Source organism: Oncorhynchus masou, chromosome 17, assembly GCF_036934945.1.
Source record: "Oncorhynchus masou masou isolate Uvic2021 chromosome 17, UVic_Omas_1.1, whole genome shotgun sequence".
Lineage (NCBI taxonomy): Eukaryota > Metazoa > Chordata > Actinopteri > Salmoniformes > Salmonidae > Oncorhynchus > Oncorhynchus masou.
In genome coordinates, this window is record NC_088228.1 from 32,060,192 (window position 1) to 32,073,081 (window position 12,890).

Here is a 12,890-nt window from a genome sequence, read left to right on the forward strand (position 1 = left end):
AGGATGTAATCATTGCCAAAGGTACTTCAACAAAGTACTGAGTAAAGCGTCTGAAGATTTATGTAAAAGTGATTTTCAGTTTTTGTTTTTTTATACATTTCCAAAAATGTCCAAAAATAGTTTTTGCTTTGTCATTATGGGGTATTGTGTGAAAGCTGTAACGTAACAAAATATGGAAAATGTGAAGGGTTCTGAATGCTTTCCGAACGCACTGTATGTTGAGAATACAGTCTATGCATACACAGCGAGTAAACAACAGTATGTAAACAGAATATGAGGTGACCAGAATTCAATTTAGCCAGCTGGTGATGGCTATTCAAAAGTCTGATGGCCTGGGACTAGTATTTCAAAAGTTATCTATCTGGATTCTGTCTATCGGATAGGATTAAATGCATGAAAATAGAATGAATACAATGGACAAATAATTGACTTGAATGGTATTTCTATGCATTTAATCCTATCTGACAGGTGACATTCGGATAAATTACTTCAGAAAAACTGGGCCCCGGAGATAGAAGCTGTTTCACTGTCTCTCGGCCCTGGCTCTGATGCACCTATGCTGCCTCTGTCTACTAGATGGTAGCAGAGTGAACAGACCATGGCTCGGGTGGCTGAGGTCCTAAATGGTCTTCTTGGCCTTCCTTTGACACCAAGTGCAGTTAATGTCCTGGAGGGCAGGTAGCATACCCCCGGGTGATGTATTGGGCTGACTGCACCACTATCTGGAGAGCCATTCGGTTTGAGGTGCAGTTGCCGTGCAGACGGTGATGTTCTCAATAGTGCGTCTGTGGAAGTTCACTGTTGTGTCTTCATCAACACGGTGTCGGTGTGGTGGGACCATTTCAGTTCCTCAGTGATGTGCACGCTGAGAAACTTGAAGCTTTTGACCCTCTCCACTGCAGCCCTGTCAATGTGGATGGGGGCGGGCTCTCTCTGCTGTCTCCTGAAGTTAACTTGTTCTCTACAGGAGACAGTCCTCTCCTCTCCACTCCTGAAGTCAATTCTCTTGCGAGCAGAGTTTGTGTACTAGATATTGACAATACGAGGGTACAGCTGAGGTCATGGCATTGTCGTTTTTCATTGGCTTAGGGACAAAACATGTTCTGTGCTTTAAGCGTTTCACCAACTTTTTTTTAGCAACATTGCAGCTGCGTTATCAGGCCTGGCTCCTGCCCCTCCATGCTCAGGCACACACACACACACACACACACACACACACACACACACACACACACACACACACACACACACACACACACACACACACACACACACTTGTACTTAAGCACAAGGTCATGACAGTGTCAGACCTTCCAAGGCAAGGCAGTGTGACTGTGGGAGAGGAGAGGAGAGGAGGGGAGAGAGGTTCTCTGGCAGAAGGCTGAGCCAGATTGTCCAAGGCCACGGTGACCAGAACCCAGACAGTCAGCTCTCTCTCTCTCTCTCTCTCTCTCTCTCTCTCTCTCTCTCTCTCTCTCTTTTTCTCTCTCTCTTTCTCTCTCTGGCCACAAAAATGAGTCTATAGATAAACCCATCCAATTGTGAGTCTGACTTTTTCCTTGGATTATAGATGGGTTAACTGACCACGTCACAATAATGATGTGCGCACCCAGATATATAGCAACAATGACAAGAAGCTGCCATGTGGGGAATCGTAAGTGACTCAATTCAGCTAGTTTTATCTTGATCTTGAAACCATGTCTTGTTTTGAGGTGTTTTGACTAAAGTTTTCCTGGTTGCAGAGGACATCCAGACTCTCAGCTCCATGCTTTGATAACAAGGTGACCAAATATTTACCTGGGAAGAACAGGGACACGGACTGATTTATATTCTCGCTCTCTCGCTCTCTCGCTCTCTCGCTCTCTCAAAATCCAATTTAACTTGCTGTATTGGCTTGATGTAACAATGTAAATATTGCCAAAGCGTACTTTGGAGCTTAAGTGATTTGTTTACAATATTAACATAATTAAAACTATTATAATACAAGATTGCCAACGGGACAATCAGTAACAACAATAATCAAGTGGAAAATAACCATACAATGGGCAGTAATACAGTTTTTCTCAATTGCTAAAACACTAAACCCCATTGGCTGAACAAAGTTCTCAGTTGCCTGGACTCATTTAGCTAATTATGCAGTCTGTTGTCAATACCTTAAACCATTTCACATGATTTAACCTGTTTCAAATGATGCGACACAACCAATATAAGCCAGTTCAGAGAGCAAACAGGTTGTTGAAGTTGGGAAGGAGAAAGTCTGAGAAAGGATACTGTAGTACAGTGATTTGTAGGCTGTATACTGTACAATGGACAAATTGTATGGCCCTGAACATTGTGCTTTCCATTTATTAACAGTACTGACTGCTCAATAGATTTTGACTGGTTGCAGGTTCATATCAACAAAGAACAAGAATTACAGTATCACAGAGACAAAGGACAAGTTTGTGAGATGCAGGGTACAGTACTGTAAAAATAGGGGTACAAGGAGGAGGTAGAACAAAAAACAAAATTGCAAAGAGCATTTATACATTTATTAAACATAATAATGAGTGTGAGTCTGTGCCTGTATTTAGTCTTCATGCTAGTGAGGGCCGATAATCCACTCTCACATAGGTATGTGGTTGCAAACGGTATTAGTGTCTTAACAGGGCGATTTGCCAAGGGTAGGATACTTTGAGCGCAGCCCAATTTTGAAATCTGGCAGTGGCTTCTGATTAAAATACATTTTCATGAAACCACTTGTTGCAACTTCGATGAGGCTCTCTTGTTCAGGTATCAGTAAGTGGACTGGAGGCAGGGCATGAAAGGGATAACTAATCCAGTTGTTTGTGTCATCCGTTTGGGAAAGTACCTGCGTAATTGCGCACCCAACTCACTCAGGTGCTTCCCTATATCACATTTGACATTGTCTGTAAGCTTGAGCTCATTTGCACACAACAAAATCATACAATGATGGAACAACCTGTGTGTTGTCCTTGTTAACAGACAGAGAAGAGCTCCAACTTCTTAATGAGAGGGGGTCATTGTATTTTAGATGTTTCCTGAACTTAATTGCTATTTTTTTTGTTTTTCTTATTAGTGGATATTGGCCTAATTCTGTTCTACATGCATTGTTTGTAGTTTTCCTCTGGATATGTTGGAGAATCTGACAGAACTCTGCATGCAGTGTTTCAATGGGGTGTTTCAAATCTTGTTTTGCAAGTGGACCCCACACCTTGCTGCCATGTAGTGCAATTGGTTTAATGACACATTCTATTTGTTTTAGTCACATTTTAAAAGGTATTTCAATTGTAATATGTTTTTTATTGGTGCAGAATTCCCTGCATTATTTCTCTCAGTTCTTTCACTGCCTCATTTAGGTTTCCAGTTGAGCTTAATTTTAAACCTAAGCGATTGTTGTGTGTGCAGTACTTTATATATGTTGTACCGATTGAGAACTCTCTCTCGTTCTCTTACTCTCTTTCCCAGCCTTCTAACCTGAGAAGTCCTGTTACTGGGCAACTTTATGGATCTCAGCTGGCCTCTCTCTTTCCTTCTCTCTCCCTCTCTCTTTCTCACTCTCTGTTTTGATGCACTAGAACTAGAATCCATCCAACTGTCTGTTTCTGGATTGAAGAGTTCCACAATCCCTCCACAGAATATCCTATTCAGTTGTGTTGGACAGAGTACAGATTAAGTTAGAATATACAGTTAAAGTTGGAAGTTTACATACACCTTAGCCAAATGCATTTAAACTAAGTTTTTCACAATTCCTGACATTTAATCCTCGTAAAAATTCCCTGTCTCAGGTCAGTTAGGATCACCACTTTATTTTAAGAATGTGAAATGTCAGAATAATAGTAGAGAGAATAATTTATTTCAGCTTTTATTTCTTTCATCACATTCCCAGTGGGTTATAAGTTTACATACACTCAATTAGTATTTGGTAACATTGCATTTAAATTGTTAACTTGGGTCAAACATTTCGGGTAACCTTCCACAAGCTTCCCACAATGAGTTGCGTGAATTTTGGCCCATTCCTTCTGACAGAGCTGGTGTAACTGAGTCAGGTTTGTAGGCCTCCTTGCTCGCACATGCTTTGTCAGTTCTGCCCACAAATATTCTGTAGGATGAGGTCAGGGCTTTGTGATGGCCACTCAAATACCTTGACTTTGTTGTCCTTAAGCCATTTTGCCAAAAACTTTGGAAGTATGCTTGGGGTCATTGTCCATTTGGAAGACCCATTTGAGACCAAGCTTTAATTTCCTCAGATGTTGCTTCAATATATCCACATCATTTTCCTACCTCATGATGCCATGTTTTGTGAAGTGCACCAGTCCCTCCTGCAGCAAAGCACCCCCACAACATGATGCTGCCACCCCCGTGCTTCACGGTTGGGATGGTGTTCTTCGGCTTGCAAGCCTCCCCCTTTTGTCTCCAAACATAACAATGGTCATTATGGCCAAACAGTTCTATTTTTGTTTCATCAGACCAGAGGACATTTCATCAAAAAGTACGATCTTTGTCCCCATGTGCAGTTTCAAACTGTAGTCTGTCTTTTTGATGTTGGTTTTGGAGACGTGGCTTCTTCCTTGCTGAGCGCCCTTTCAGATTGTCGATGTAGGACTCGTTTTTACTGTGGATAAAGATACTTTTGTACCGGTTTCCTCCAGCATCTTCACAAGGTCCTTTGCTATTGTTCTGGGATTGATTTGCACTTTTTGCACCAAAGTACATTCATCTCTAGGAGACAGAACGCTTCTCCTTCCTGAGCGGTATGATAGCTGCGTGGTCCCATGGTGTTTATACTTGCGTACTATTGTTTGTACAGATGAGCGTGGTACCTTCAGGTGTTTGGAAATTGCTCCCAAGCATGAACCACACTTGTGGAGGTCTTTCTTCTGAGGTCTTGGCTGATTTCTTTTGATTTTCCCATGATGTCAAGCAAAGAGGCACTGAGTTTGAAGGTAGGCCTTGAAATACATCCACAGGTACACCTCCAATTGACTCAAATGATGTCAATTCGCCTATCAGAAGCTTCAAAAGCCATGACATCATTATTTGGAATTTTCCATGCTGTTTAAATTAAAGGCACAGTCAACTTAGTGTATGTAAACCTCTGACCCACTGGAATTGTGATACAGTGAAATATAAGTTAAATAATCTGTCTGTAAACAATTGTTGGAAAAATGACTTGTGTCATGCACAAAGTAGATGGTCTAACTGACTTGCCAAAACTCTAGTATGTTAACAAGAAATTTGCATAGTGGTTGAAAAATAAGTTTTAATGGCTCCAACCTAAGTGTACGTATACTTCCGACTTCAACTGTAAACCACGTTGTCGTGGTTATATCTACAGTACAGTTTGTTTTAAGTCTTGCATTGTGTTTTAATAAAACAAGTACATTCTGTGTTATTCAAGTCCAGCAGGTTTTGATGTTTCAGTCAGTGATTTTGTACCAACTGTATCATCCATTTAACATTTTAGAAACTCTGCAAAGGGGCAAAGAGGGAAACAATAAGTAACATTGTCAATGAGAACAACAACAACACATCTAAACTTCCCAATCCCGACTGGTGTTTTATTTGTCCATTTCAGAGCTTAGTAACTAATTAAGCCCCATCTTTATCCTCTCAATCCACATCAAGACCCACAGAGAGAGCCTCAGCTCAGCTCCTGTCAGCCCTGACTGGCACATCTGCCGGGAAAATATCCTGTCTCCCACAGGATCAATACAGTTGAAGCAGTGGCCACTATGCCTGAATGGGTTTACTGTCACTTTTCTCATCAGTGAGGTTTGTGTTTGTGTCAGGGCCTGACAAAGGCCTCCCTGGCCACCATTGTCCCATAAAGACAAAAAGAAGAAGAGAGGAGAAGCCCTGCTGCCACTGTGACCACGGTGGGTCCTGGCTGTGCTGTGGTCAGCTAGGGGGAATGGGATTTAAAGTGTGGACCTTGTCACCAGGGACAACATGGCTACTTATTATTAATCGGGAGGGAGTGGGGGGGGGGGGGGTGTCAGTGCTGATGCAGCAGAGGCACCTGGAGGTCAGGAACAGAGGCATGATAGATACAGCTGATCGCCCCTCAAGGAAGTAAATGGGGTGGGGGAGGGGGGTAGAGCGCTCCTTCCTTAGGACATTAAGGACGTTCTTTGTCAATGTGTCACTCAAATGAATTCAAGGTGGCTTTGGGACTTCAGGGGGAGGAAATAAAGAATGGGTGGAAGGGTCCTATTCAGTGAGGTGTCCTCTTCTTTCTTTCTTTCTTTCTTTCTCTTTTTGATGGGCATTTATTCATCGAGTTCAAAAGTGGTTAGATGCTCAGTCTTTGAGAATTTTCATAGGGATGGGGTAGTCTGGATATTTGAGTGATACTTTTACATTTAGATGATCAGATTTCTTTTTAATTAAAGAGATTTGTGCTTTTTGAGATTGGTTCTGTTTGATTTTCTTTTAAAGAATCACGTTTTTTAGATTTCAGTTTTGATTATTTTTCTAAACAGGAAATGCATTAAGAAAAGATGATGTCACTATGATTTAAAGAGATTTTTAATGGAAATTCCTAAGCCGCACACCTTCAATTGCCAAAACATATTCCATTGTCTATGATCAGGTTCACATTGGGTAGACATCAATAGGAAATGACAATGAAACATAAAAATATTTAAGTGTTGTATATAACTTTTTATAATTTTATTATTTTTCATTCCTTATAATTATTAAAGTAATGATCTCATCTCTGCTCAGACAGTAGCAGTCAGCCAGCTAGCCAGGCCATATAACATTATGTGCTCCCCATACTGTACTGTCTTTAGTCATGCCATTTAGCTAGCCTGCCTATCTTCCTGCAGAGCTGTCTGACGATATAATTTTACCTTTAACTTCAATTTCGTTAGGCATACTTTCACAAACTGTCTCTGTCACTCTCGTAGTTTGTCTACATTTCTCTTTCACATGGTCTGTGTCTATCTAACTTCACATAGCAGGTGTAAAAAAAATATCAGTCCAGAGATCTGTATATAATGACTCATGTCAATGGCTCATGTCTCCGCCCCAACAATGGCAGGCGACAACTTTTAGGTACAAATCAATCCCATAGAAATGCATCGGGCTTATTTTGGACAGATTTTGACCAGAGTGAAACATCTCACTTCGCCTCTTCCTCTCTGATCTGTTTGAGCTGGAAAAAACAGGTGCAATATGGTCATTGTAGTTAATTACCATATTTCTGCGCCAAACTAGGATAAACATGGGGCGGCAGGTAGCCTAGTGGTTAGAGTGTTGGGCCAGTAACCAAAAGGTTGCTAGAGAAAATCCCAGAGATGACAAGGTAAAAATCTGTCGTTCTGCCAGTGAACAAGGCAGTTAACCCGCTGTTCCTAGGCTGTCATTGTAAATAAGAATGTGTTCTTAACTGACTTGCCTAGTTAAATAAAGGTTAAATGGAGAAAAAAAAACTAAAAACATTTGCTTAGTAAAAACTCCCTTCAGCCCAGCGTCCCACATAGTTTTTGACTTGATTTCTTTCAGTGAATGATTTGATTTGTCACTAGAGCAGTGGTTCCCAAACTTTTTATAGTTCCGTACCCCTTCAAACATTCGACCTCCAGCTCCATTACTGATGCTCGCATTGGATGTGCTCGTCATCGACAGGTGCAGTACTGCTGGTATGTGGTGTCTTTATGGACGTGGGCCTTACTTTTTTTTTAACCATTTATCAATTTTCGAGCAAACGGAATGAGCATTAGCTACGTTTTGCTATATACAGACCGTTAATGGAATTCCTGCGAGAGAGTAACGGTTAATGTTAGGCAGTCATTGTAAAAATATAAATGGACTGTTTGAAAATGTGAAAAAAAAATATATGTATTTTTTTTATTAACACAAATTTGAATCACATTTTTATTTGGCATACCCCCGACGGCATTGCGTAACCCAATTTGGGGATACCTGCTCTAGAGAAATGTCGCTTTGGGCTCACAAAAAAAAACTGAACTAAATGGAATTCAAGTAATTGAATCAATGTCGGTCAATTAGTTGTTTAATAACCACAACAATACTAAATGTTGGTTAATCGCTCAGCACTAGAAAAAATGTAACCATCATGACAAATGTTTTAACATCTTTGATAGACTCCACTTTGTTTGCAACTCGATATACTGACATGAACTATCCTGGACTGACAGATGAGATACAATAGCAAAATGCAGTTAGTGGTTGAGGTGTGTTGCTGCAGGCCAGGCCTGTCCTGTTCCTGGACATGGAACTTGACCCCTTACTGTTCCCTCCTGTCATCTGATAAGACTAAGTGTTTTGATAATATTGCCCTCCACTCATGATCCATGGCTTCAGAGTTCCCCTTTTACACCCCATAACAAATAGGCCTGTCTAAATAGCAATTGAAGGCCAGACCAGGACAGGGTTTGGTCAAACTGAACATTAAATGTTTGGGTTTTAGGGAGGGGATGAGCAGTGAGGTGTTGACCAGATGCCCAAATGGAGATGCTAGCTGTGATGATGCTATCGGGGTGAATAAACCATTACAGTGAGTAACTGAGCTATGTTCCTTTTTTTCCTGTCGTCTTCTGTTATGTGAGAGGAGTGATTAGATAGGTACCAGTGAGTTTGTACAGGAAGGAGAGGTTTGTATTATTATAATACAATTTAAAAAAGTTGTTTTATTTGTTTGGGTTAAATGTGAAGAACTTATGAGTCTTACTAATAACACTATATAGTAGATGTAGTACTATGCAACAATAGTACTTTGACATATCATGTAGTGTTGGTTTTTACAGTAGTAGGCTTACTATAGTAGAGCTGTTGACAGTAGAAAGACTTAAAGGAAACAAGCATGTCCTTTCAAGAACATGTAGAAAAATATTATTGTAATTTAATTGAACATTTCTGAATTATAATTATAATTATTTCTCTTTTTTGTGTATACTTTAGTGCCTATGTAATAACCATTACTAAGGAGAGACGGGTAAACTGGAATTTATTGTTTACTTTCAATATGGCAGCTCAGAATAACTCTGTAAATATAAAAATATTCCAAAGGCCAAAGGTTCTATGTCCTTTTCTCTTGTTCAGCTAGTTGGACTGGTGTTCAACCATGGCTGAGCAGTGTTGTAAAATGCAGAGCGGATTCACTCAGGGCTTCAATTTTATTCGGCCTTCTCAGCAAGCATGGTAAATTATCAGTAATTCCCCACATTGATTGAGTTTGTCCTCCATGTCTCAAATTAAATTAAAAAAGAACAACACTAAGTGAAAATGTTCTATGTATTTTTTCCCCCACATTTAAAGAGGGCTGAACTTCCTGATTTGGCCTTGTTTTTCATGATGAAATGCAGCAGCCATGTGATTCAATAATTGTCTGGGGGGGTTAATATTTTTTTTTACCTTTCTTTAACTAGGCAAGTCAGTTAAGAACAAATTCTTATTTTCAATGACGGCCTAGGAACAGTGGGTTAACTGCCTGTTCAGGGGCAGAACGACCTTCCGGTTGCTAGTCCAACGCTCTAACCACTAGGCTACCCTGCCGCCCCATGGTGTGGGTGTCTCGTGTGTGTGTGTGTGTGTGTGTGTGTGTGTGTGTTCGAACATGGCAAGCGTTTGTACATTCTCTCTGGCAAAACAGTACAGTTACAGTAACTCACCCTTCCAGATAATGTGAAACAGTCTATCAAGGTATTGTGTCTTGAAGTCGCCTAGGCTAGCTAGTGTTAGCCAACTTCTTTCGGCAATTAGCTTCAGCCAGCTGGTGTGCGACCTTGGCAAAGTTGGTTTGACATTGGACATTGGATAGCCCTGACATTGGATGTTGCACATATTTTAGTTGTCTCATTGAATGCTTTCAATATTGGCATTTGAATAACTACAATGTATAGTTGATTTGAGGTTTTTAAGTCATTGAAACTTTGAGCTATTAACCTTTTTTTTATATTGTCTTATGTACATTGTGTAATTTACTGATGGTCCCTAACTAGCCCCATAGGGATATCCAATGTCAACCAAATTGACCATTGCATGTTACATTGGTGCCGTGACCCGGATCACTGGTTGCTGCGGAAAAGGAGGAGGTCAAAAGGGGGGTGAGTGTAACCAATGTGAAATGGCTAGCTAGTAGGTGGGGTGCGCGCTAATAGCGTTTCAATTGGTGACGTCACTCGCTTTGAGACCTTTAAGTAGTTGTTCCCCTTGCTCTGCAAGGGCCGTGGCTTTTGTGGAGCGATGGGTAATGATGCTTCGAGGGTGGCTGTCGTCGATGTGTGCAGAGGGACCCAAGTTCGAGCCCAGGTAGGGGTGAGGAGAGGGACGCAAGCTACACTACCAGCTGTGGGCATGTGGGCAGGATTAAAATAAACCCAACCCAAGGAAAACTGTTACGGTTACCTTCATACCATGACTTATCATTTTTTCCTATCATCTCGCAAATCTCTGATTTGGACGAGACTGACTTTATGACCAACATTATCCTATTTACACTTTATAGTAAATTTTGACACTACAATAAATGTTTCTGACTCATATCGATGCCACATAGGCCATTTTCAAAATGAGAAGTTGCATTTTAGGGGCAGTCGCTCTTTAACATAGTAAAACTAAGATGGGGCAAGTGTGGTACAGATGAAGAATCTTGATTTGAGCCAGTTTACTACAGCAGAAAACTTATCCTGCAGCAACAGGAAATGTGAATTAGTATGTGGATTATAATTAATCTGCATTTTTGTATGCGTTGATACATTCTTTTGTAATGGTAAATTAGGTCTTTAGAAGCCTTTTTAAACCTCAAATAGTTTTACATTTCCTGCAATAAGGTGATCAAATTAAGATCCTACACCTCTATTTTGATTAGGAATTTTTAGACCATGTGTATCTAAGTAAATGTTGTAAACTTAAATATTTTTGTTGATTTAGCTGCCTAGAATTTGCTTTATTTCACTTTATGGTGAACAGTGTGAAAAGCTTCAATGTTTTTTTCTGTCATGCAACGGAATTACACCAAAATTGTCAACCAAAAACGTTATTCTATTCTATACTCTTCAGAATCAGATGTAACCAAAAACCGACTTTTCAACTAGAGCTGGCAACAAATCCTTAGGAGACAGAACAGAGTTTTCCAACTCTGTGTATCAGTTTATATAGCATCTATAGTGTCCTAATAGCAGCTGTTTAAGCAAGTCTTTGTTAATAAATGATGCTGACCTTTGTCTGCTGTGGTTGAGGCTGGGATTTAGTTGAAGGTTAAATGCCTTGCCCTTATACTCATCCTCCACTGGGCCAGAGCAGAGTGTGCAGGGAAGGCTGGGAGGCAAGGCAAGGTCAGCACTCCAATCAACCTGGTGCAAACACAAAGGCTGGGCTGTGCCCCTAATGAATTGGCCCCCCAGTCCCACAGAGTCCCTCACAACCACAGGCCACAGCTCTCATCTGCCCCGCCCCCAGGCCTTCTCAGGCACTCTGAGCCCTTCTCCCCATTCACACGCACCCCCTAACCTCCTAATTTTGAAATGACTTTTATAACTGGACAGTAAACTTCCAGTGGCTTAATGATGATGACTTCTTCATCTGCCCAAATGCTCCTTTTGTCCGCCTCCCCCCAGCCCCCCCATCAGCCCTTCCCCAGCTCCTCTGTCACAACAGGCCTTAAACCCTAGTTCACTCCCCTTTATAGTCCCCACTGGCTAATCCACCCCACCACCCACCACCCTTACAGCCCCAGGCTCTTGTTCCACTTTCCTGGCCCTGGCCTGGTTGAGCTCTCTTTTATTTTCTCTGTTCTGCTGCTGCCGACATCAGCTATGGCATTCATCTGGAATGCTGCTGCTCACTGCCTTTTGTTTGTGTGGCTTGGCTCAGCCTGGGGGGAAGGGGGGTGGGGGATTATAGCAGGGGGACAAGCTGCCACCCGGCTAGTAAGTGACAGTGTCACACCTCACACCGTGGAGGTAACCAACATGGGAGAGACGAAGGTGCAATGGGGCTCGGCGAGGGACTTTTCACATTGGGGTTGTGTTGTTGTTGTTTTGCCATCTTGTTTATTCATGCAGCAGGTTTGTTTTCTTATTGTAAGTCTTCAGACACACTGTCCCGTTTAACACCTCGGCTCTCCTTTCTCTCCTACAAACCTGATACTGATCCATCCTCTCACGCAATTCTACTATGACATTTGACTTCCATAGTCATTGACTCTGTTTCAGTGTATCTTCATTTTGATGTTTTTTTGTTGTTGTAAAATGACCCTCTCCACATAGTTTACATCAGGTCTAAATGTATAGGTCTGAATGCATGTTTTGACCTCGGCACGCAGTCAATAGTGCAGTTCACGTTCCCTTGAGTCTCAAATTGTTACACGTTTTTTTTCTGAACATTTGCTTTTGAACATGTTGTACTTGTGTCAATTAAGTTTCGCAACACCTGTCAGGTGTAATAATGAGTCGGTCATTGGAGTCAAAGCTGCAATGTGCTCAATACAACCCAATGAAGCTGAGTCAGTGCTGAGCTAAGACAAAGCAGCTTTCCCCCTGGGAATCCAGAAGACAAGAGGAGAAATGGAGGCAACCATCTCCTGTCCCCCTTGGAATCTAAACACAACAGGGGATAGGAGACCCCCAGTCCCATATTCCCCCTCTCCCTTCCCCCTGTCCTCTAGTCACCCTGTCACGTGACCCATCTTTCCTCAGGTGGCAGTGGAGGGTGGAAGGGCCACTTCCCCTTTGTCAGGCCCTTTGGCTGGCCCTCAATACAGTGGTGAGGGATGGGTGGAGGGAGGGCCACAGTGCCAGCATTCAGACCCAGGCTCTTTTGTTTTCCCACACAGGGCTCTTTTGAGGCCAAAGAAACCGCTGGGTTTACTCATTATCTTCATTTCAAACGGGTCTATTTAAACGTGGCTGCTGTGTCAA